This window comes from Triturus cristatus, chromosome 8 (assembly GCF_964204655.1).
Source record: "Triturus cristatus chromosome 8, aTriCri1.1, whole genome shotgun sequence".
Lineage (NCBI taxonomy): Eukaryota > Metazoa > Chordata > Amphibia > Caudata > Salamandridae > Triturus > Triturus cristatus.
The window spans coordinates 1,581,525,932-1,581,550,970 of NC_140591.1; the positions used below are offsets into that span (position 1 = coordinate 1,581,525,932).

The following is a 25,039-nucleotide window of genomic DNA, read 5'->3' on the forward strand; positions in this document are numbered from 1 at the left end:
TTGCAAAACCAGGTGGTTTTGAGATAGGCAATTTTGATGTCGCCTCACTACGTTTTGGGCCCTTGCCTGTTGCGGGTACTTGGGCCTCCCACACAAGTGAGGCACCATTTTTACCGGGAAACCTGGCAGAATGCTGGGTGGTGGGAAATTCGAATGAGCCCAGTGATGCCACAACTTTCCCACACAAAAATGTGTGAAAAAAGTGATTTTTTCAGCTAAAATTGAGGTTTGCAGGGGATTCTGAGTAAGGAACCGTTGGGGGATCCATGCAAGCCATACCTCCCTGGAAGCCCCCGGGTGTCTAGTTTTCAGAAATGTATGGGTTTGGTAGGTTTCCCTAGATGGCCGCCGAGCACCGGGCCAAAAAACCAAGTGAGCCCCTTGCAAAACCAGGTGGTTTTGAGATAGGCAATTTTGATGTCGCCTCACTACGTTTTGGGCCCTTGCCTGTTGCGGGTACTTGGGCCTCCCACACAAGTGAGGCACCATTTTTACTGGGAAACCTGGCATAACGCTGGGTGGTGGGAAATTCGAATGAGCCCAGTGATGCCACAACTTTCCCACACAAAAATGTGTGAAAAAAGTGATTTTTTCAGCTAAAATTGAGGTTTGCAGGGGATTCTGAGTAAGGAACCGTTGGGGGATCCATGCAAGCCATACCTCCCTGGAAGCCCCCGGGTGTCTAGTTTTCAGAAATTTATGGGTTTGGTAGGTTTCCCTAGATGGCCGCCGAGCACGGGCCAAAAAGATAGTTGACCCCCTTGCAAAACCAGATCGTTTTGACATAATTAGTTGTTTGTTTCTACAGCGTGCGAATTTCGGCACAATATTGCAAGGAAAATGTGACAGACATTTTGAGGTTTGCAGGACATTGTGGATAAAATAACTTTTTGGAATTCACAAGAGAGACATCACCATGAACTCCCATGGCTTTATGACAATATCTACAGTTGGTGGGTTATTCTTACATGGAACATACACCTTGGCAGAGAAACTAAAAAGACAAAGATTCCTGCACAGCCATCTATTCCTCAAACACACACACATACTGGTTGGATTTGGCACGAGGGCGAGTGATGGTTCAGTATATTAAATTTTATTAACAAGAGATTTCACAAAAATGAAATGCACTGTCAATAATTAAATGGACAAAAAACTGAATCAATGACTCGCAGCTCGTGAGCTGTAAAGCCACGGCAAGGTACCAACCGCTTTACAGGCCATTCACACACCTTTCATACGTGATACACACAAGACCATTCACACCACCAGGCACAAAACCAACACATCACAGCATTCACAAAAAGGGACAAGGTACACCCTGCTTCAGGAAGACAAAAAAGAAAAATATTACTGCACATCCATTTAATCCTAAAGCACACACACATACTGGTTGGATTTGGCACGAGGGTGAGTAATGGTTCAGTATATACAATTGTATTAGCAAGTGATTTCACAAAGATGAAATGCACTATAAATAATTGAAAGGATGAGTAACTGAACCATTGACTCACAGCTCGTGAGCTGTAAAGCCACGACAAGGCACCAACCTCTTTGCAGGCCATTCATAAACCTTTCATACGTGTGACACATACAAAACATTCACGCTGCCAGCCGCGGGCCCATCACATTACAACACTCACACCAGCAGACAGCGCCATTCAAGGGCCCATCACTTCCACACGCCCACATTCCTGACACAGCAACTACACAAACTGATGGATTGCGTGGAGTGGCGCTCAGCTAGCAGTGTGTGTAGTGACCAGCAGCAAGTCACTACTCACACACTGCCAGCTGAGCACCAGTCCACACACACCGCCAGCCAAGTGCCAGTGCACGCACACCGCCAGCCAAGCACCAGTCCACGCACACCTCCAGCCAAGCGCCAGTCCATGCACACATCCAGCCAAGCGTCACTCCACGCACACCGCCAGCCAAGCGCCACTCCACGAACACCGCCAGCCAAGCGCCAGTCCACGCACACCTCCAGCCAAGCGCCAGTCCACGCACACCACCAGCCAAGCGCCAGTCCACGCACACCTCCAGCCAAGCGCCACTCCATGCACACCGCCAGCCAAGCGCCACTCCATGCACTCCACCAGCCAAGCGCCAAAACACCAAAACGCACACACCGCCAGCCAAGCGCCAGTCCACGCACACCTCCAGCCAAGCGCCAACCTACACACCCCACCATCACATTTAGGATTTTATATACAAAAAAACACAAACAAATTGCAAATAGATACAAATCTTCTAACACAAAATCTGAAACTAAATACATTGCCCTAATGCCAACCTTCAAACAGAATAATTTTTTTAAACAATACAGACCAGGCAGGTCACTTTACCACTCATGGAAGCTCCCAAAATTTCTTTTGCATGTGGTACGCTCTAAAACAAGCAGGCATACACAGCCCAGGGTTAGAAGGACACCCGGGAAAGAAATAATGAGACTCCTTCCGCTTATCTCTTCACCAACAGACTCTACATCTCCTAGTGGGAAAACTGAAGAAATGTCAACTTTGACGCAGGAGAACACTCCTTGAACACAATAAAAGCATTGAAATTTGCTAATTCGAAGAAATGGATGGCCAACTTCTTATACCAAACATAAGCCTTCCGAATAGCAGAGTAAGGTTCCAACCTCTGATCTACACTGTCAACACCACCATGTGCTTATTGTAGTCTAGAATGCACACAGGTTTGCGCACTTCAGCAACCTGACCCCAAACAGCCACAGGTGAAGTACTCTCATCATGGATGGTAGTCAGCATGTACACATCCCTCCTGTCCACAAATTTTACAGCTAGTAGTTCATCACTATGCAAGGAACTGCACTGCCCCCTCTGAAGTTTCTTGCAAACAAGCTCTTTCGGATAACCTTTACGGTTAGAGCGGATTGTGCCACATGCAAAAGTGTCCACTTTATACAATTCCTTATATAATTGCACAGCAGTATAGAAGTTATCAAGGTACAAATGGTGGCCTCTGTTAAACAGTCTTCTAGCAAGATCCCACACAATTTTCTCTGAAACTCCAAAAGTGGACGGACAACCTGGGTACCTCACTTGTGTGGGTCTGCCTAGTGCCCGTGACAGGAAACGGTGCAAAACGCAACGTGGTCACACCTCAATTTCGCAGTGATAAAGGACCCTTTTTCGGCAAAGTGCCTAGCTGTAGTTTTTTAACCCTAGCTCTGCGGGCACCTTGGGAAACCTAGCAAAGCTATACATTTTTCAAAACTAGACACCCAGGGGAATCCAGGATGGGGTGACTTGGCTGCCTCCCACCGGGGTCTGTTACCCAGAATCCCTTGCAAACCTAAAATATTGTCAAGAAAAACACATTTTCCCCACATTTCTGTGGTGGAAAGTTCCGGAATCTGCGTGGATCCACAAATTTTCACCCACCCCGCGTTCTCCAAAGTCGTACAAGAAAAACGGTACCTCACTTGTGTGGGTCGGCCTAGTGCCTGCGACAGGAAACGGCGCAAAACACAACGTGGTCACACCTCAATTTCGCAGTGAAAAACGCCCCTTTTTTGGCAAAGTGCCTAGCTGTAGTTTTTGAACCCTAGCTCTGCGGGCACCTTGGGAAACCTAGCAAACCTATACATTTTTCAAAACTAGACACCCAGGGGAATCCAGGATGGGGTGACTTGACTGCCTCCCACCAGGGTCTGTTACCCAGAATCCCTTGCAAACCTAAAATCTTTTCAAAAAAACACATTTTCCCCATATTTCTGTGGTGGAAATTTCCGGAATCTGCGGGGATCCACAAATTTCGACCCACCCCGCGTTCCCCAAAGTATTACGAGAAAAATGGTACCTCACTTATGGGGGTCGGCCTAGTGCCCGTGGCAGGAAACGGCGCAAAACGCAACGTGGTCACACCTCAATTTCGCAGTGAAAAATGACCCTTTTTTGGCAAAATGTCTAGCTGTAGTTTTTGAACCCTAGCTCTGCGGGCACCTTGGGAAACCTAGCAAACTTATACATTTCTGAGAACTAGACACCCAGGGGAATCCAGGATGGGGTGACTTGACTGCCTCCCACCAGGGTCTGTTACCCAGAATCCCTTGCAAACCTAAAAAATTGTCCAAAAAAAACACATTTTCCCCATATTTCTGTGGTGGAAAGTTCCAGAATCTGCGTGGATCCACAAATTCCCACCCACCCCGCCTTCCACAAAGTCTTACAAGAAAAACGGTACCTCACTTGTGTGGGTCAGCCTAGTGCCCGCGACAGGAAACGGCGCAAAACGCAAGGTGGTCACACCTCAATTTCGCAGTGAAAAATTACCCTTTTTTGGCAAAATGTCTAGCTCTAGTTTCTGAACCCTAGCTCTGCGGGCACCTTGGGAAACCTAGCAAACCTGTACATTTTTGGAAACTAGACACCCAGGGGAATCCAGGAGGTGGTAATTTGACTGCCTCCCACCAGGGTCTCTTACCCAGAATCCCTTGCAAACCTAAAAAATTGTCCAAAAAAACACATTTTCCCCACATTTCTGTGGTGGAAAGTTCCGGAATCTGCGTGGATCCACAAATTTCCACCCACCCCGCATTCCCCAAAGTCTTACAAGAAAAACGGTACCTCACTTGTGTGGGTCGGCCTAGTGGCCGTGACAAGAAACGGTGCAAAACGCAACGTGGTCACACCTCAATTTCGCAGTGAAAAATGACCCTTTTTCGGCAAAGTGCCTAGCTGTAGTTTTTTAACCCTAGCTCTGCGGGCACCTTGGGAAACCTAGCAAAGCTATACATTTTTCAAAACTAGACACCCAGGGAAATCCAGGATGGGGTGACTTGACTGCCTCCCACCGGGGTCTGTTACCCAGAATCCCTTGCAAACCTAAAAAATTGTCAAAAAAACCACATTTTCCCCACATTTCTGTGGTGGAAAGTTCCGGAATCTGCGTGGATCCACAAATTTTCACCCACCCCGCGTTCTCCAAAGTCTTACAAGAAAAACGGTACCTCACTTGTGTGGGTCGGCCTAGTGCCTGCGACAGGAAACGGCGCAAAACGCAACGTGGTCACACCTCAATTTCGCAGTGAAAAATGACCCTTTTTCGGCAAAGTGCCTAGCTCTAGTTTTTTAACACTAGCTCTGCGGGCACCTTGGGAAACCTAGCAAAGCTATACATTTCTGAAAACTAGACACCCGTGTGCTTCCAGGGAGGTATGGCTTGCGTGGATACCCCAACATTTCCTTACCCAGAATCCCCTGCAAACCTCAATTTTAGCTGAAACAAATCTAATTTTTCACACATTTTTGTGTGGGAAAGTTGTGGCATCACCGGGCTGACTCAAATTTCCCACCACCCAGCGTTCCCTCGGGTCTCCCGCTAAAAATGGTGCCTCACTTGTGTGGGAGGCCCAAGTACGATCGACAGGCAAGGGCCCAAAACGTAGTGAGGCGACATCAATATTGCCTATCTCAAAACCACCTGGTTTTCCAAGGGGGGTCACTTCGGTGTTTGGCCCGGTGCTCGGCGGCCATCTAAGGAAACCTACCAAACCCATTGCCTGTCACGGGTACTTGGGCCTCCCACACAAGTGAGACACCATTTTTACCGGGAGACCCGGGGGAACGCTGGGTGTTGGGAAATTTGAGTGAGCCCAGTGATGCCACAACTTTCCCACACAAAAATGTGTGAAAAAAGTGATTTTTTTCAGCTAAAATTGAGGTTTGCAGGGGATTCTGGGTAAGGAAACGTTGGGGGATCCATGCAAGCCATACCTCCCTGGAAGCCCCCAGGTGTCTAGTTTTCAGAAATGTATGGGTTTGGTAGGTTTCCCTAGATGGCCGCCGAGCACCGGGCCAAAAAACCAAGTGAGCCCCTTGCAAAACCAGGTGGTTTTGAGATAGGCAATTTTGATGTCGCCTCACTACGTTTTGGGCCCTTGCCTGTTGCGGGTACTTGGGCCTCCCACACAAGTGAGGCACCATTTTTACCGGGAAACCTGGCAGAACGCTGGGTGGTGGGAAATTCGAATGAGCCCAGTGATGCCACAACTTTCCCACACAAAAATGTGTGAAAAAAGTGATTTTTTCAGCTAAAATTGAGGTTTGCAGGGGATTCTGAGTAAGGAACCGTTGGGGGATCCATGCAAGCCATACCTCCCTGGAAGCCCCCGGGTGTCTAGTTTTCAGAAATGTATGGGTTTGGTAGGTTTCCCTAGATGGCCGCCGAGCACCGGGCCAAAAAACCAAGTGAGCCCCTTGCAAAACCAGGTGGTTTTGAGATAGGCAATTTTGATGTCGCCTCACTACGTTTTGGGCCCTTGCCTGTTGCGGGTACTTGGGCCTCCCACACAAGTGAGGCACCATTTTTACTGGGAAACCTGGCATAACGCTGGGTGGTGGGAAATTCGAATGAGCCCAGTGATGCCACAACTTTCCCACACAAAAATGTGTGAAAAAAGTGATTTTTTCAGCTAAAATTGAGGTTTGCAGGGGATTCTGAGTAAGGAACCGTTGGGGGATCCATGCAAGCCATACCTCCCTGGAAGCCCCCGGGTGTCTAGTTTTCAGAAATTTATGGGTTTGGTAGGTTTCCCTAGATGGCCGCCGAGCACGGGCCAAAAAGATAGTTGACCCCCTTGCAAAACCAGATCGTTTTGACATAATTAGTTGTTTGTTTCTACAGCGTGCGAATTTCGGCACAATATTGCAAGGAAAATGTGACAGACATTTTGAGGTTTGCAGGACATTGTGGATAAAATAACTTTTTGGAATTCACAAGAGAGACATCACCATGAACTCCCATGGCTTTATGACAATATCTACAGTTGGTGGGTTATTCTTACATGGAACATACACCTTGGCAGAGAAACTAAAAAGACAAAGATTCCTGCACAGCCATCTATTCCTCAAACACACACACATACTGGTTGGATTTGGCACGAGGGCGAGTGATGGTTCAGTATATTAAATTTTATTAACAAGAGATTTCACAAAAATGAAATGCACTGTCAATAATTAAATGGACAAAAAACTGAATCAATGACTCGCAGCTCGTGAGCTGTAAAGCCACGGCAAGGTACCAACCGCTTTACAGGCCATTCACACACCTTTCATACGTGATACACACAAGACCATTCACACCACCAGGCACAAAACCAACACATCACAGCATTCACAAAAAGGGACAAGGTACACCCTGCTTCAGGAAGACAAAAAAGAAAAATATTACTGCACATCCATCTAATCCTAAAGCACACACACATACTGGTTGGATTTGGCACGAGGGTGAGTAATGGTTCAGTATATACAATTGTATTAGCAAGTGATTTCACAAAGATGAAATGCACTATAAATAATTGAAAGGACGAGTAACTGAAACATTGACTCACAGCTCGTGAGCTGTAAAGCCACGACAAGGCACCAACCTCTTTGCAGGCCATTCATAAACCTTTCATACGTGTGACACATACAAAACATTCACGCTGCCAGCCGCGGGCCCATCACATTACAACACTCACACCAGCAGACAGCGCCATTCAAGGGCCCATCACTTCCACACGCCCACATTCCTGACACAGCAACTACACAAACTGATGGATTGCGTGGAGTGGCGCTCAGCTAGCAGTGTGTGTAGTGACCAGCAGCAAGTCACTACTCACACACTGCCAGCTGAGCACCAGTCCACACACACCGCCAGCCAAGTGCCAGTGCACGCACACCGCCAGCCAAGCACCAGTCCACGCACACCTCCAGCCAAGCGCCAGTCCATGCACACGTCCAGCCAAGCGTCACTCCACGCACACCGCCAGCCAAGCGACACTCCACGAACACCGCCAGCCAAGCGCCAGTCCACGCACACCTCCAGCCAAGCGCCAGTCCACGCACACCACCAGCCAAGCGCCAGTCCACGCACACCTCCAGCCAAGCGCCACTCCATGCACACCGCCAGCCAAGCGCCACTCCATGCACTCCACCAGCCAAGCGCCAAAACACCAAAACGCACACACCGCCAGCCAAGCGCCAGTCCACGCACACCTCCAGCCAAGCGCCAACCTACACACCCCACCATCACATTTAGGATTTTATATACAAAAAAACACAAACAAATTGCAAATAGATACAAATCTTCTAACACAAAATCTGAAACTAAATACATTGCCCTAATGCCAACCTTCAAACAGAATAATTTTTTTAAACAATACAGACCAGGCAGGTCACTTTACCACTCATGGAAGCTCCCAAAATTTCTTTTGCATGTGGTACGCTCTAAAACAAGCAGGCATACACAGCCCAGGGTTAGAAGGACACCCGGGAAAGAAATAATGAGACTCCTTCCGCTTATCTCTTCACCAACAGACTCTACATCTCCTAGTGGGAAAACTGAAGAAATGTCAACTTTGACGCAGGAGAACACTCCTTGAACACAATAAAAGCATTGAAATTTGCTAATTCGAAGAAATGGATGGCCAACTTCTTATACCAAACATAAGCCTTCCGAATAGCAGAGTAAGGTTCCAACCTCTGATCTACACTGTCAACACCACCATGTGCTTATTGTAGTCTAGAATGCACACAGGTTTGCGCACTTCAGCAACCTGACCCCAAACAGCCACAGGTGAAGTACTCTCATCATGGATGGTAGTCAGCATGTACACATCCCTCCTGTCCACAAATTTTACAGCTAGTAGTTCATCACTATGCAAGGAACTGCACTGCCCCCTCTGAAGTTTCTTGCAAACAAGCTCTTTCGGATAACCTTTACGGTTAGAGCGGATTGTGCCACATGCAAAAGTGTCCACTTTATACAATTCCTTATATAATTGCACAGCAGTATAGAAGTTATCAAGGTACAAATGGTGGCCTCTGTTAAACAGTCTTCTAGCAAGATCCCACACAATTTTCTCTGAAACTCCAAAAGTGGACGGACAACCTGGGGGTCAATAGTAGAATCTCTACCAGTGTACACACGAAAATTAACAACATATCCTGTCCTACTCTCAGACAACATATACAGCTTAATTCCATAGCGTGCCCTCTTGCTAGGGTGGTACTGCCTAAAAACCAATCGGCCCTTGAACAAGACCAAAGACTCATCAATAGATTCCCTGGAGTATAGATCTCAGAAAATCGATCTACAAAGTGATCAACGGGCCGAATCTTAAAAAGACGGTCACAGTCAGGGTGATCTCATGGCAACGCCATAAAATTATCAACAAAATGCAGCATACATAGCAAAAGTAAATACCGATTATGAGTCATAACTGCAGGAAATATGGCAGTTGCCGACAAGGGGCTAGTAGACCAATATGAAGCCAAGGTTGGCTTCCTTACCACACCCATCAATAAAGTCAAACCCAAAAACTTCTTAATCTCTTCCAGATATGTGGGAGTCCACCGGGTAGCTCTAGACTGGGGCCCAAGTTTGTCACTGTTGTCCCTCAAAAACTGTTCAGCATATAAATTCGTCTGCTCAACAATCTCACCCAAAAATACATCATCCATAAACAACTGAAAAAACTGTATAGGCAAAAAGTGTTCACAATCCACTCTACACCCTGCATCACCGCTAAAGGCAGGCAACACCGGCTGCACCATGTTTGGATCAACCCAAAGTCCAGCACTTCCAGTAGGAAGCCTAGCAGCCTCAGACTGCAATCCAGATGCCTCTTGCACCATCGGCACAGCAATTTCCTCCTCTAAGACAGGCACTTTATCCGCACTGAGAGTTGCTTCATCCACACTAAGCGTACCTTCATCTGCACTGAGAGTGCCTTCATCATCCGATGATTGCATGTGGAGAGAAAACTCACTGCCAGAATCTTCCCCTCCCTCCTCTCCCTCAGACGCACTGTCATTCTCATAATCATGCTCAGAGGAGGATTCAAGAAGCATACCAACCACCTGTTGAGCAGTCATTCTGCGGCTAGCCATAATGCTTATTAATAAAGGTAACTTGTCAAACAAGTCATCAACAACAAACACTTTGTAAAATAAGTAATAAACAAAAAGCACCTTTATCAAAAACACATATATACTCCAAAACAATACCACTCACTTGCCAGAGGCAGCTAAACTACTCACCACCACCTACTCTGCACAGACACAGCATGGATCAACAATATCCCACTAAAAAAGAAAGAGAAAAGAAATTACACATAAGACTATGCAAAACACATCGCCAAGAATTTCATGCTCAAACCACTAACTAAATATGCTGCCATTATGACATCACTTACAAAAAAATTAATTCAAACATTACAATATTACTCATTTGGAGTAAATACAAGAAAAAAAAATTCTTACCAAAAAAATGCAACTACACAAAACTGCAGAACAACCACTGTTGAAACCGGAAACAGGAATCAAAAGCTTTAGACTAGAATAGAAAGGAGAAAAAAACATTAATGTCACATATGCATATAATGCTCTAGACCATCACGTACTGCGCAAAATTTATTGCTTGAACCTTCCACTTTCAAGAAGGAAAGATCGATGGCCCAATCCTTTACAGGCAACGCCGCGAGAATCTAGAACTCAGCCTCAGCTCCGGACCACCCCCTCTTCTCGGTCCTTCAAAACTGACCTCAAAATTCTCCTCCTGCAAAGACACTTCCAAACTTAATTCATGCCCTCTCTATTGTCTGGAGGAAGTCTTTACATTATAGGAAATTCTGTTCTTCATGCCTATAGACGTGCCTTCCCAGTGTGTTCCTGCGTTTTGAGTGTCTGACATTTATTGCACTTTTATACCTCTACTTGTACTTTGTACTCTTTTGTAACTTGCACACATGTCACTTTTCCTCTTGTAACGTATTGTTTGCTACCTCTTGTATTTTGTTTGCTCTTGATACATGCACAATTACCACCATTGCCTCATGTAACGTAACGTTTGCTCTTGTTTTCTGAGTGTCTGCCATTTATTGCAGTATTTTACCTCTACTTGTATTTTGTACTCTTTTGTAACATGTACACATCACTTTTTCCTCTTGTAATGTATCGTCTGCTACCTCTTTGATTTTGTTTGCACTTTAAAATATTAAAAAAATAATGTGGCCATAAGGGGAGCGAAAGGGGCCGCTCCCACAAACAACCCCAAACCTAAAAGAAAAAAAACCCTGGCGCTAGTGGCCATTCCTGCTGCATGATCGTGCAGCAGGAATGCACAAAAGAGACATTGGGGGCAGAGGCGTAGCTAGAGCTTGTGGCGCCCGGGGCTATCTCTCAAATTGCCGCCCATGGGGAGGGGGGGTTGCTGGGGAAAAAGGACGGCGACCACTGGAAAGAGGTCCGAGAGACACGTAGTATCACCGCTAATAGTTACCTCGATCATGCAAGTTACATGCACATACATGACACGGTCCAAGGCTACACAGTTGAATACACCGGTAACTGGCAGTACAAAAGAGAACACACAGACTGCATGATCTATCTGGGGACTCAGAAAAACCGCATGTGACATCCATTAGAGAGCTGCGTGAATAATTACCTGGTAATCCCCTACGCACAATGCAAACATGCACATACATGACACTGTTCAGGGATCCATCATCTACAGCTGACATCAAATGACTATTTATCATGGTCCCCCCATTAAAGCAGTGCACTTTGTGATCTGCATGGCACATGTTCTTTGCAGCAGGCACATTAACCCTCTGTGCTACCTTTCCAGGAGTCAACCCTTCTACTAGACAAAACTCCATCTCTCTCTAGGAAGAACATTAATCACCAAAGTTATCATGACATTTTAATTGTTTCTGAAAATTGCTGGAGGCCAGGAAGGAGGCAGCAAGTTTTTTTCGAACCATAATATACTTGCAAACACTACGCACCCGAAATAGGTACCCAGTGAGGTCACACCGTTCGCATCACCCTAACCTGCTCAAGGTTCATGTGACCTCAGTGACAGAGTCACAGCGACTGGATCACTGTTGCTCTAGGGTGTGCTGCTTCGTAGGCCTGCCCGCAAGACTGGAGATGAACTTCAGTATGGATTGTGGTGGACAGGCCTTCAAGGTTAACCCACAATTGACACCACTAGGGTACACCTGCTTGTGCTAAGACATCAAGCCTTCTAAGGTCTAGTGGGGCCTTCTAAGGTCTAGCATGGGAATGTGCTCCCTCAGTACAGTGGTCTGGTGGACTGGTCATGAAGGCTGAATCCGGTTCCCCAGTTCCAAATTCGACAGCTCTGGCCATAGTGCCACATCCTCTCCCCCAATGAACACCATACTTCCCCACTGAGAGAAACTTGCACTGTCTTCAGCCATAACCTAATTGTGCCCGCTATAAACACTTGGATGTGGCTCAATTCAAATTATGCACTTGATAAGAGTAATATGCTGCCTAAAAAATAAATAAAAGCAACCACTCATAGGGAATGCAAGATTAAGTAAAGCATGTGAAATGAAAGCAGAAACAACATGGTTACCTTAACGATCTCTCACTCACTATTCAGAAATCAGCGACTGGTTTTACCTGAAAAGTTATGGACATGACTAGAGGGCCCTGAAGGGAACCGTTTCAATGTCCATTGCTTATATCCTTACGAAAAAGTAAGCAGTATGGTATAAAAAGACCACATCCATAAACACAGAGCCATGGTACACATTGTGTTTTCCAATCCACCCATCAACCACCTGGGAACAACAATGCTGTTCTAAGAAAGACGAGATACGAAAGTAGTGCTTCACTGGCAGACTCTGTAACGTGATGCTGATATATTTGGATGTAAATAAAAAATAATCTGGCCACTTTTCAACCCCTCTGTCTTGCTTTATTTAGTTACGTATTTATATACCTTCTATTTCTCTCCATCCTGCTGCACTTTGGCATTTATATAAGGTGCACAGTCAAAGAGTGCACACAAATGTGTAATGTAAATACGGTGCTATGTAAAGCGCTCCAATACCTTCGGGTCGAGTTCGCGCTATATAAATATGCAACCAAAAATACATTCACAGCTATTGCGTTCCGAGTCCCCGGTCCATTAAAACTCTAATACCCCCTCCCCAGCCCCAAAACTCACCTCCTTCTTCTCCGTGGCGCAGGAAGCAAATGGCTTCCTGCGCCACGGAGAACAAAGGGGAAACCTCCAATGACGTCAGCGCGGCTCGCGCGCTGACGTCATTGATGACGCGGGGGTGGGGGTTGGGACAGGCAGGGGAAGGTCTTCCCCTGCCTTCCCAGTAAAAAAAAAAAGATCGACCACTCACGGGGGGAGCGCCAGCGCTTCCCCCGTGGGTGGGTGTCATGACGAGCTGGACTCGTCATGGGCACATCGCGACTGTGCTCCATGACGAGTCCAGCTCGTCATGGGCACAGAACGGGTTGAGAAAGAGTAAAAATGACAAGAAAAGAGCAAAGAAAAAAGAGAACAAAGAAAAGAGGTTTATTTAAAAAAAGGAAAAGAGGAATTAGATCAACTACAACATGGATCTTTAAAGAAAAAGTCTTCCGGTAAGAGAAGTAAAGATTTTTTTTAAAAACATGCAAAAACAGTTTCTAATTTTAAAAATAAAGAACAGACAGACACAACAAGGACAGTGAAACAAAAGGATAAGAAAAATGGATAAAAAAGTGGAAAATTGGATTATCAGATAAAGAATTATGTTGGAAGCAGGAAGAAACAGTTTTCAGAAATTCGAAAAAGAATCTATAAAAGTAGAGTACTCCAACATTTACTAAAGAAATGTAAAATATATAAAAAGAGATCAGCATTTTACGGACAAAAGTCGTTGTTATGAAGTGAAAAATGGTTGTCCAATTGAAAAAGAAAAGACTGGGGCCTATGCATCAACAATGCCATTTGCGATTTCTTATTAGCGAAAAATAAGGAATCGCTAATAAGGAATAGCAAAAGGCTATGCATGTAGGAATCGCTATTCAAATAGCGATTCCTTAATATTCCTTATTACCGAATCGGTAATACCGAATTGGTAATAAGGAATACCTACCCATTCATTCCTATGGGCTTGGAGGCCCATAGGAATGAATGTAAAGCCAGTCTGTATTAGCGATTCGGTATTACCGAATCGCTAATAGCGGGAGCACTTTCAAGGGTGCCAGGGTGTCAAAAGGACACCCTGTTGCACCCCTGAAAATGATATGTGCACATATGTTGCACACACACATGCTCTAAGGGCATGTGTGTGCGCAACATGAAACTTTGAAAAATGCACAAAAGTGCATTTTTCAAAGTTTTTGCAAATTACCATGCAGTTCATCTTCATGGTAATTTGCTCCCCCTATTAGCGAAATCGCTAATTTTTTAACTTTGATGCATTGCATTTAAGGAATCTCACTTTGGGATTCCTTAAATGCAATCGCTATTTAAGGAATCGGTATTTAAGGAATCCCTATTTAAAGAATCGCTATTTAAGGATTCCTTAAATAGCGATTTCTGCTTTTGGGTTGATGCATTGGGATTGGGTATTTTTTCCTTAATACCGGGAGCTATTACCGAATCGGTATTTTACCGACTGGATTTTGGGTTGATGCATAAGGGTGATAGTTCCTAGAAATGTTGAAGAAGTGATAGCTGAGGAAGTTCAAGGGAGACGTACCCAGACCCAGTGTTTACATGGGATTGTAGTAGTATTTGTGGTAGACGTCATCAATCTATTGATATTTTACTAAATTTCTTAAGAGAATATGGAAGAAAAACTGTGAAACAGAAGATTAAGATATTACAAGGGCTGGATCCTTGCAAAGTGAGAAAAACTACAAGGTTGCAAGGTCATTCTCTGACTTGTCTTTCTAGGAAAGTGTGTCAAAGTCGTTTTCACCATTTAAGGATGTTAGCAGTACATCATTCCGAAATGCAGAAGTTAGTTAGAAGATTACACTAGGTGAAAAGTCCTGCATTATGTCTAAATGAAATTAATACAGCTCTTTTGCATGGTTCAGTGTTGGATGTAAAAAGAAATTGTGATGATATAAGTTACGTTTCTTTACTGGTCAAGAGGAGAGTAGAGAAGTTGAGAGGTTTGATAAGTGTAGGTGTTGAAGAAGAGATGGAAGATACTACTGATGTGAAGTTTGAAAAATAAATAACAAAGTTTAAAGTAGTTTCTGGTGAAAATCCCAACCATGTTTGTATTTGTTGCCGACATACTCACTATAAAATTCAAACTAGGAATGTAGATGTGTTTTTAAAAGGTGTAAAGGAAACCAATGATAAATGGAGAGAATTTGCTGCTTATCTGTTTGTGGAAGGTCATTTTGATTTAAGTACTGTACAATGTATTTGTAAATATTGTTACAACAAATTAGAAGAGAATAAAGTGCCAGCTAGAGCTGTCCATAATGATTCAGAATTAGTAGCTATACCTCCTGAACTTAAAGATTTAAATGCATATGAGGCCATCCTTATACAATCTGTACACCCTTTTCAGGCTATAATTCATATGGAGCCTACAACAGGTAAGCTGCCTCCAACAGATCTACAAAGAGGTTTAAAAGGAAGAGTTGTGTATTTACCTTTAGATTTTAAGACAAATGTTGAAACTGTTGGTGTAGAAAGAGAGGATACTGAACCTGTAGTCATTCTTGTTAATGGTGTACCCACAAAGAGTCGGAAAATATGGCAAGAGTTAGTAGATGTCACGAAAGTCCAAAAGGCTACATCATATCTGGTGCAAAACAATATTTACTATAAAAGAGTAAATGTAGAAGAAGAAGAAATGACTTTAGAAGATGAAACACACATTTCAAGTGGACAAATAGAAAAAGTAGAAAATTCCAGAAAAGAAGAAATTTATGAACATTATACTATACACCATCTACATTCAAAAGAACTGATAGGAGATACTATTGAATTGTTCCAGATGAAAAAAGCAAAAGGTACTTCCATGAGTGTGTGGGAAAAAACTTTGGAAGTTCGTTTTTTCCACAGCTGTTCCTTACTGGAAAAGGTGGATGATATGATGAACGACCAGTTCAGGTTCCAGCTTCAGAATATCATACTTTACGACTGTACTCAGAAGAACCAAGATTTCTTCAGTGTATTCCATATTTGTTACATCTTTTATTTGAGAGTGATCTGTCTGCACTTTCATATGCAGTCAACCATATATTAAAAACTGGAACGCATCTTTCACATGTTTCTGCAAAGGAATTTATGGACAAAGGTGAAGAAAGAGACGAACATTTAGAATCACAGTTAATTAATTTGATGGCATGTCAACGTGGCACAAATGAATATTGGTATCAACGTCATGGGGAACTAAAATGTATGTTAAGAAACTTTGGAACCCCTAGGTGGTTTGTTACACTTAGCTGTGCTGAGTACGCATGGGTTGATTTACTAGATTTTCTACAAGAAGGAAATTCAAATATAGAAAATATTGAATTGAAGACACCTAGAGAACTGTGTTCCCTAGATCCTGTAAATGTCTGTACATATTTTAATCATAGATTTGAAGCTATGATGTCTTTCATTTGTAATTAAAAAAATCCACCTATTGGCGAAGTTATTGATTTTTTTGGGACAGAAGAATACCAAGCTAGAGGTGCTCCTCATATACATATGCTTTTATGGATCAAAAATGCACCCACATTTGGAACTGATTCGCATGAGACTGTTTTATCTTTTATTGAAGAGTATGTTACCTGTGCAATTCCGCAAACAGGAGGAGAAAATATCTTAAGACAGCAAGTTTTACAGTTTCACAGTCATCGATGTGGAAAATATTGCCGACGGAAATATGTCAAAGGATACATTTTACACAAAATGTGGATTAGGCTTTCCACGTCCAGTGAACAGTTTTATGTCAGCAGTGAGGCATACAATCACTCGAAAATCACCAAAAAATACTTATAATATAAAAAGAACAGAAGAATCGAAATACATTAATGATTATAATCCGGTGATTTTGAAAATGTGGAATGCAAATATGGACATACAATATGTTGCAGATAACTCAATTGCTGTGGCTCGCTATGTCACGTCATATATTAACAAGTCTGAGAAGACAGAATTGAAAGAAATGTGGGAGGAAATTTCACAGGAGAAGACACTTAGCAAAACATTGTACAGCTTCAGCTTGAAGCTACTTTGACATCGAGAAATTGGATCCTACGAATGTTCGTATCGCTTGACATCGGCAAGTTTATATTCAAAGTCAAGAGGAATCATCTGGATAAGTCTAGGCCTTGTTGCAGTACGAAATAAAATCTATTTTGAGAACTTGTTTTGAAATCTGTACAATAAATTGAATACTTGGCACTGAATGAACCAGAAAGTACAGATATTCTGAAATCAAATATGTTGGATACATACTATCCAAATAGAAGCCCATACCTGGAAAACATATGTCTATATGAAATACTACAACATTATAGTGTTAAAAAAAAAGTTACAGAAAATATAAATGAAGGAAAATACGCTGTAATTGGAACTGAAGGATGTTTGGTAAAGCATGACAAAGGAAATTTGATAAATCACAGGAAATTAAGTTTTGATACTCCAGATGAAAAAGAGAGCTTTTCTATTTAGCTCTTCTGCAACTCTTGAAACCTTGACGGACTGAAATGGAATTACTTGGAGATTTTGACTGCTATGAAGATTCTTTCAATGCATGTAAAGATAGCATTGAATGTACAATTTTTCAAAATTATCTGCAAATGTTGAACGAAGAGATTAATCAAGAAAGAACTATTGCAGCTGGAATTGCTAGAGATAGTTCTCAAGATATTCAGAGTTCTGTTCCACAAATTCAAGATCCGCTAGGAGAAGTCATACTTGAAAATGAAGCGGCAATAGCAAGAGTGAAGTGGAAACGGTGATGCAGCAAGTACAACAGGAGAATATTGATTTGGAAAATTTGTAGGAACATTTGAATACTGAACAGAAAGAAATATATCACCAAGTTACACAACAGATACAACATGGATTACTTCATGAAAAGAATGATTGCCAGTGTACATCATTTAGACCTATTCTTATGTACATCAGTGGACAAGCTGGAACGGGGAAAAGTTTCTTGATTAAATGTTTGTCACGTTAACTACAGAAAACAACAGATTCACATTTATCTTGTGTTGTTACTGCTCCAACTGGGTTAGCAGCACACAACATTAAAGGGATTACATTACATCGTCTACCAGTAGAACATGAAAATAAGTTGGAATACCACAAGTTATCTGGAGAAGCTTGTTTTGAAGTTTCAAGAGTACTGAAGAAAATGAAACTTCTGGTTATTGATGAAGTAAACATGGTCTCAAAGTTCATGCTTGTGTTTGTCCATTTGAGGATTCAGCAGATTTTAAAAACAAATTACGATGTTTTATTTGGAGTAAAACATGTAATTGTATTTGGTGATCTACTACAACTCACACCTGTGAAAGGCCAACCAGTTTTTAAAACACTTCTTCAAGAAGACACTAAAAAATCTTTGGGAAGTATTGGAAATGTGAACATTTGTAGTTATTTTGAATATAAGGAACTTATCAAGAACATGCAACAAGCAAATGATGAAGATTATGGAAATATTCCTCAAAATATTAGAATTGGTGTCTTAACAAAGGATGGAAAAACTGCTTTAGAAAGTCGGCTACAAAGAAACTTGTTTCCAAAAGAAAATATTGCAGCTGAAACAATCTGCCGTAGAATTTCAGAAAAGAAATCTATAATTTGCCTTATGCCAACACTGAAAGAACTCTCTACATTCAATGAAGAACTGTTGAAACTGGAGAATGAACCGATAATGAAAATGGTAGCTATTGATAAAATAGAACATGAAGGAGTAACTATTCTTTTGTCAGAGAAATTGCAGTTAAAATTAGACTCTTTGCAAAAATCAATATCTAAGACTGCTGGTTTGGAAAAGACCTTATATGTATCTCTAAACTGCCGAGTAATATTACGGCGTAATTTAGATGTTGAGAACGTATTAGTAAATGGAGCAATAGAGAAAGTTGTTGACTTTGTTAGTTATGCAATTAGAGATGGAATTGAATTTTCAAAGATTAAATTTGATCAGATTGAAGAGGTAAAACAGATTGGACGCTGTTCTGTTCGTTTCTTGCTTGTAAAAGATTTGTATGTCCGTAGAAAACAGTTTCCTGTTTGTTTAGCATATGCAGTGACTATTCATAAATCTTAAGGTTTAAGTGTAGACAGTGCTTTGGTAAATATTGCAAGTTCTGTGTTTAAGGAGGGTATGGCATATGTTGCATTATCTAAGAACGTTATCTGGATTGTATTTGATTGGTTTTGATGAAGAAAAGATTAGTGAAGATGTAAATTGTGTAAAAGAGTACAATATGTTATTTAGACTCTATGCTCCTAGATTAGGTGAATATCCTATTTGTGAAAAACGTTTAATACGTTCAAAATTAAAATATGATAAATATTTTACTGAGGTTGCAAAGAAAAAAAGAATTGAAAAGAATGATGAGTCTGTAAACAAAATAGAAGGGAACATGGTTGGTAATATTGTAGGATAGCAGTTTGAAAATAGTTCAGGTATCAACTGCTATGCTAATGTGATCGTCAACGTTGTGTTTTTTTTAGAAAATCTACAGCATGCAATTATGGAAAATCGAGAAAAAAGATTTGGTTCTTTGTTACATTATATTTTTGAGAAGTTGAAAACTGATAAAACAAAAATCCATACTGCTTCAGATGTGCGGAATCTTCTGGATATATGTTCTGGATCTTCACAATTTACACAGAATGTACAGCAAGATGTTCAGGAATTTCTTATGTTTATGCTTACAGTATTAGAAGATGAGGGTATATAAATTGAAAATCTGTTTGGACTACGTTACAGATGGGTTCATACATGTGACAGCTGTTCATTTTCATCTACTACTAAAATAGACACTGAACGATTCATATATTGGACAATGCCAGATTTGAAAAGAGTGTCTTTCAACGATTTAGTAAAATCAGCTAATCAACATATGGAATGTACTCGGTGCAAATCAGAAATGTTGTCAACATTATTTATACAAAGATGTGGACAGTATATTATTTTAATGCTGCGACGTTGTGGAGCAGATGGCACAAAATTGGAAACCAAAATTAAAAATGTTGTGCCAGGTCAAGTTTCAATTTCAGGAAGAACTTTTAAAACAGTGGCTATTGTTTTCCACGATGGAACTACTTCAACATCTGGACACTATACTGTATATTTAAAATGCAATAAAGGATGGACACTATGTAATGATGCACATTTAGAATTTCGGTTCCCTAATGAATTACCGAATTCATATTTAATATTTTTGATGCCAAAATTCTGAGAAGATATCAACATGAATTACTGACTATATTTTGGATATTTCCATTACAAATGATTTTAGATACATCATTCACCCTATTGAAAGCATGTGAATATCATTTTGGAAGTCTATCTTGGATATCCTCATTGCAAATGTTTTCAGAAACATCATTCGGCCTACTGGGAAGGTGTGTATATGCATTCAAAAATGTATTTTCAATATATTTAATGGAAATATTTTCAGAAACATCATTCGGCCAGTTGGTAAGATGTTGGTAATTACGGATTCAATTATTGATTCTGTTCTTTCATATTGTTTTTAGAAAATTTTGTTCAAAAGAAGGTGCTCATATATTTGATGTTTGTATTTTATACTATGTTATTAAGGAAAATGTAAATACCAAGCTGCATTTGTTGCAGATATTTTGAAGAGAAAGATTTTTTTTTAACAATCTTATTGATTGTATTTTTTTGCCCGCAGTCATCTGATGATTAACATTGAAATCACTGTTTATGGTGAAATTCAATACAATCTGAAGACAGCAAAAAAAGGCTAATTGAATATGTGATGTAATTGTATACTTATGTTGTGTTGCAAAAACTATAAAATTATATGTAATAACAGAATTCTTTTCTTCTCTTTTACAGAACTTATTACTAAAGTTTAAAATATTTTAAATTTGCATTAAAAAAAAGAAGTGAATATAATTTACTATTAATTTGATATCTACTTGAAAACAGGTAAGATTAATTCACCCAGGTACTACCCTTGCAGTCTATCAAAGACACTGTCATTCCCCATGCCCATCTCCAGTCAGTACTATATACTAATGCTATCTGTCCACTAATACCCAAGCATTTAGAAAAACAGTATGCATTCTCTTTACTGCACTATAATTATCTAGTTACTAGTCACGTACTTATGGAATGGCCTAATTACTAATACAAGCACAGCTACAATATTCTGTACACTATCCATGCAGATCTCTAACCACCCATATACTATTAATACACATCTCTAAATACGAAGTTATTACCCATGCAGTGTAGGAATCCTCGTGTGAGTCCGATGCACTTCTCCAATCACCCATCCAGGCAATACGTAAGCACTTATAAATTCACCGTGCACTCTGTTTGCAGCACTGTAAATATTCCAGTAACTAGTCATGTACTGATGGAATGGACTAGTTACTTACACAAGTATCCGCTATTATTATTATTAGTAGCTTTCAGTGAGAATGTAGTTAGAAATTAGCATTTAAAAAACCTTTGAAATTCACTGAAAAAACCATAGGTTTCAGGGAAGTTATAGTTACAAATTAGCATTTAAAAAACCTTTAAAATTCACTCAAAAAACATAGGTTTCAGGGATGTTATAGTTACAAATTAGCATTCAAAAAACCTTTGAAATTCACTGAAAAAAAACATAGGTTTCAGGGAGGTTATAGTTAGTTGGACATTTCACTCATACAAAACCATAGAAATTACTCCGTTATAGTTAGTTGAGATAACTATAACTCACACCCCTGCAATACACTGCTGATGATGTCACATAGGACATCATTCATGACATGGTCAGTGACATCACTGATGACATCTCAAATGACATCTCTGATGACATCACTGATGACATCATCCACATGAACATCAGATGCACCTCCTCACACCCTAATATAACCCTTGATACACCCCCTGTAAAATACAGACTAACATTTTCAAAACCATCGACACACCAATACCAGTTACTACAAATGCACTCACTGATTCCTAGGTCTACACACACATCCACTCATTCACCTATACAACCATTCATACATGTAGTCAATGATCAATACAACACTATCATATGCACTCATACACCTATACAGACAGTCACACACCACCACTCATCCTAGTCAGTCATGCACTCATCCTAGTCAGTCATGCAAAGAATTAGTCACAGTTCCATTTACTCACCTACACAGTTATACACACACCACCTCATTTATTCATACAGATACTAACGCATACTTACCCTCTTATATAATCACTAATACAAGTATATACTCATCCATACAGCCACTCTCACAGTCACTGACTCTCACATATAGTCATTTATATACTCTAACTCTCACATACACTGCCTTTTACTTTTGTACTTACTTGGACATCTTCCACTGAGAGAGCCATTCACTCACCAAGACATCCACACACACACTCACTCACCCAGTCCACTGTTTCCACATGCACTCTTAAAATCATACACCCAGTCAATCAACCACTCCCACATCTATGCACCGAGTCACGCACCCCCATCCAACCACACAAACACTCAGTCTCCCATACAATTACTCAGGCAACTAATCATTAACCCATATAGACACCCATGGAGCAACTGACCAACTAATGCAGCAGGTTATACAACAACAGACAGACTGATACAGAAATTCACACAGTTTAGTCACTAACCCATGTATTCAGTAAGACACATTTAATCACTCACTTAAACAGTGACTCACACACCAACTAAATCCTCCATCCAGACACTTATAAAACCACTCATTCTTCAATACAGCTTGTTATATATATAATACATATTTAAATTTTAAAGAAACACGCATTCACTGGATGATGTCATCAGTGATGTCATCAGTGATGTCACTGACCATGTCATGAATGATGTAATATGTGACATCATCAGCAGTGCATAGCGGGGGCGCGAGTTATAGTTAGCTCAATGTCAGGTTCCGCGGCGCTTGCCGCAGCCCCGCAACGCACACACAGAAACGCCGGGAGACTCACTTCCGGCTGGAGGTCGAGTCCCGGTCTAGTCGTTGCAGCACACTGGAGGTCGCAGAAGCACTTCCGGGGGAAACGCTTAACCTTCGTGTTTCCCGCCGGTTCAGTGCTTCGGATTCTACTGGATTCCCCCAGCGACGTGAGTGCTGTTACCCGAGTCGAGTCGCGACTCAAGAAACCTGTTGCCTTCTACTTCGAGGCGTCCCCGGTAGATCCTTTCGCCGCGCTGGAGCGCACAACGAGTATTGTGATCCTCTCCCGCCTTAGAGCCTTCATTGCGCAGGAGCGCTTGGGGGTTGTCTTGATCCCATAGCGCAGGAGCGCTTGTGGGATACTTTGTTTTCGTAGCGCCGGAGCGCTTGTGGGTTGCCTAGTTCCCATAGCGCAGGTGCGCTTTTGGGATACCTTTCTTTACAAGCGCAGGAGCGCTGGTGGTTTACTTTACCTTGTAAGCGCAGGAGCGCTTGGGGGTTGTTTTGCTTTACAAAGCACAGGAGCGCTTGGGGGGTTGTTTTGCTTCAGTAAGCGCAGGAGCGCTTGTAGGTTACTTTGTTGTCATAGCGCAGGAGCGCCTGGGGTTGCCTTGCTTTCTTAGCGCAGGCGCGCTGCCAGAAGAGAACTCCACAGAACTGGAGCATTGTTCTTATACCCACCACTTCATTTTGGGATGCCACTGTTATAGCTTGCCCCTATAGTTTCAGCAAAGAGTGCGCAAGAACATCAAGGCGCATGATTTTGACTTTTACTTTTGGCCTGATCGCGCAGGAGCGCTTTTCTTTGGTGTCGCTGAGGTAGTCGTGTCCAGGAGCACCTCGCCTGGAGCAGCCTTCCTAAGAGCAGAGCTGATTCTGGGTGCCGTGGTCCACAATAGCATTGGTGAGTCCCCCAGAAGACATCAATTTCTGTGTGTGTGTTTTAAGGGTGCTTTAGAACAGGAGTGGGGCTCTTAGTGATCTGGTCCTTTCTGTCTTCCAGAAGGCACCGAGATACCCCACACACGAGGCCACTACGTTCTTTCTGGCTCCCTTCCCTGCGTCCATCTCATCCCTGCTGGTTCCTACTATCCACGAGGGTCAGGTGGGTACGGGGACGGGCGCTCCTGTCGTCTCTGCGGAATTGCGTCACAAGCAAAGGTAAGTCTTGTGAGGCACCCGACAGAATCCGAAGCCCACGATTTCTATTCCACCCAGACGACATGGGCGACCCGGAGGTTACATTACAAGACATAGCGGCCATGTTGGCTGCCATGCAAGCCGAGAACCTCACCTTACGCCATGACATCACTGCCCTACAGGGCCAAATGGCATTGGGGGTTACCAGTCCTTGGGGAGCCACCCCTAGCCCCAGAGTATTATAAGGTCTGTTGCGGCAGCCTACGTTTACCTTTGGGGGGTCCTCCACTGCCACCACTTCGAATCCTGCCATACAAGTGGTCACACCACACCCTGTACAGCTGGCCCCACCTGAACGCTTTTACGGTGACAGCACCAAGTACGGCATATTCATCCATCAATGTCACCTGCATTTCATGGCTAGAACCGCGGCTTTTCCCGACGATGCATCCAAAGTTGCCTACATCCTGTCATACATGGGCGGAGACGCCGCTCAGTGGTCCATTGCCTTGGTAGAACACGATGACCCCATGCTGCACCACCTGCCGACCTTTAAGGAAGCCATGCGACGTATGTTCGCTCGTCACACCTTTGTGCAAGCTGCTGATAATGAGTTGCTCAATCTCAAACAAGGCAACCAGGATCTCCTCCACTACATCACCACATTCAGCAGGCTGGTTATCAAGTCCCATTGGCCGGAGGATAAGAAGGTGTCTGTGTTCTATCTGGGATTGCGCGATGAACTAAAAGACCTCATATCACAGTTACCCAATCCGCCTGATGAAATAGGTCCCTTCATCGATTTGGTGGTGAAAATGAATGTCCGACTACAAGAAAGGAGGACGGAGAAAGGAAAAGGCAGTGACAACCGTTTCTTATCCTTTGGGGACAGGGGTGTTGAAAAAGCCAAAGACGAATCCACTCCCCAGGGCGAGGCTCCTGAACCCATGCAAAT

The 25,039-nt window shown here is 42.4% G+C and overlaps 1 pseudogene; it reads right to left on the reverse strand.

Moving 5' to 3' along the window:
- The window catches only part of LOC146806238 (zinc finger MYND domain-containing protein 12-like), a 109,442-nt pseudogene extending 84,945 nt beyond the window's left edge, over positions 1–24,497 (reverse strand).
- Positions 24,498–25,039: the final 542 nt, after the last annotated feature.